The sequence below is a fragment of the Miscanthus floridulus genome, chromosome 13 (genome assembly GCF_019320115.1).
Source record: "Miscanthus floridulus cultivar M001 chromosome 13, ASM1932011v1, whole genome shotgun sequence".
Classification (NCBI taxonomy): domain Eukaryota; kingdom Viridiplantae; phylum Streptophyta; class Magnoliopsida; order Poales; family Poaceae; genus Miscanthus; species Miscanthus floridulus.
The window spans coordinates 11,573,293-11,575,771 of NC_089592.1; positions in this window are offsets into that span (position 1 = coordinate 11,573,293).

Below are 2,479 nucleotides of genomic sequence, written 5' to 3' on the forward strand. Positions count from 1 at the left end.
TTTCTCCCGAGGTTCATGTGCTTACCAAACCTAGTCCCCGTTATGTCGACCACTGACTTGGTGGTTCTGGGCTAATTGGCATCACCCGCCAAGCCGCATGTCGGGCACCGCAAGAACCTACCCCGAAAATGAGGGTAGCTCAATGACACACTCTACTAGAGTTGCTCTTCACGGCTCCCGTGGGGCGAGCACAATACCCCTCACAAAGCTCTTCTCTGGAGCACCGCACAAGCTTTTTTTGCGGGCTTCGACAGAGACCACCACCAAGCCATCTAGGAGGTGGCAACCTCCAAGAGTAACAAGTACCACCGGCTGCAACTCGATCACCTAGTGCCACTAGATGCAACTCATGATGCAATCGTACTAGAAATTGCTCACTCATATAATGGATGGTCACTATCAAGCATGTATGAGATGGAGGGCTCCTAAGCACTCACAAGCATGGACACAAAGTCCCCCAAGGTGCTCAGCACCTGCCATGGCCGAGACCACCTTTTATTTATAGCCCACACGAAAATAGACCCGTTGTACCCCTTCATTGGGCGCAGCTTGGGGTGTCTGGACGCTCCGGTCAGATCGACCAGACGCACCCTACTAGTGTCCGGTCAACGGATGTACGCCACGTGTCGCCTCCGTTCAACCTCAGTCATTTAATCTCAACGGTCAAGTGATGACCAGATGCAGCACAGTGCCAAGACCGGACGCACCTCTGCCGAGTCCGATCGTTTCCAGAGAGGTTCCATTCACGATAGGACGCGTCAGTTTGATCACGATTGAACGCAGGACTACAGTGTTCGGTCACTTCCAGTAAGCTTCCAGAGCTGCTCAACCACGACCGGACGCGTCCGGTCGGTCATGATCGGACGCTGCATTAGCATCCGGTCCTTTCACCTCTTCTCTGTGCCGCCACGTCAGCAGGACCGAACGCACCCACCCAGCGTCCGGTCATGAAGTGACCCAACGTCCGGTCCAAGACCGATGCCTATGCCTTCACTACTGCCACTGACCGAACGTAGGACCCCAGCATCCGGTCACTACGTGACCAGCGTCCGGTGCACTCTATAAAACCCTGTCTTTTCTGTACAGGGCGCCGGTGGCACCGTTGGACTATCCGCCGGTGAAGTTTCGAACCCTTCTCGCCTCCATTCATCACCGAGTTGATCCACATCAACTCCACTTCATCTCCTTTTTAAATGTGCCAACACCATCAAGTGTACACCACCTTGTGTATGTGTGTTAGCTTTCATAAATACTTTTCCAAAGGAATAGCCACTCAACTTGCCACGCCACTCAATCCTAGCTGACGTACGAAGTTTAGATCACTCGAGTGGCACTAGACGACCGATATGCAAACAGTTTTACCCCTCTTGATAGTCGGACCATCTATCCTAAAACGCATTCATAAATTCTCTACACAACATGACTAGTAAAATGAAATGCCCTAGGTTATACCTTTACCTTGCGCATTCCATTCCTTCTCCAATGTTGATGCAACACATGCACCAACCAATCACCAAATGATATAATCCACTTCATATCATCATGTGACTGTATTGGTTCATTGATCTTGACTTTACTTGCTTTTCACCGTTGTCTTTGTCCATCGGCGCCAAGTCTTGTTTAAGCTTCACCGCCACGCGGTCCATCGCTCCAAAGCCTTCGACTTGCCCTTCACGCTTGCAACTGGTCCATCAAGCCAAGTCTTGTCTTGATCTTCTCCACCTTGATCACATGACTTAATGTCATGTCTTATGTGCAATGAGTTCCTTCATCATCACATGTGTGAGCTTTGCAACATCTCCGAGCCATTTTCACCTTCATGGCATATGTTGCTCACAAACATATACACGTGGACTAATCATCTGTGTATCTCATATAAACACAATTAGTCCACCTACGTTGTCACTCAATTACCAAAACCACACAATGACCTTTCAATAGGGTTGAGTCCTGAAAACATCATCAGAGAAAGTGAGAAAACATGACAAAATAATTGCATGGATTAATTTAATGTTGGTCAAAATTAAAACATACAATGTGCTTCTACATTAACTCTACATTACCATTGGGCAGAAATAGAACTAATGCATAGAACTCATAAATAAAAATTTATAATATTGCTATCATCAACTTTGGTCAGAAAATAGCAATATCATAAATACAATATTCTTCTACATTAATTCTATATCACCGTTGAACAGAAATGGAATTAATGCATGGAAAACAACTCATGAATAAACTTATAATCATAATATGACTACCCCTCCAATTAAAATTTTCCTTTTGTCCAATTTAATTAGAGGGTGAACATAATCATAGCAACGGAAACGTGAAAAAGAATTTTGTCTACTTTTCAGAAACATTCTACTGTACTCATCTACTCTCTGAAAAAATTATTTCATTGGTTCAAATTTAAACAGAGATGGAAAACTAGACCTAATTTATCAAAACTTGCTTCTAAAAAAATAATACTCAAACT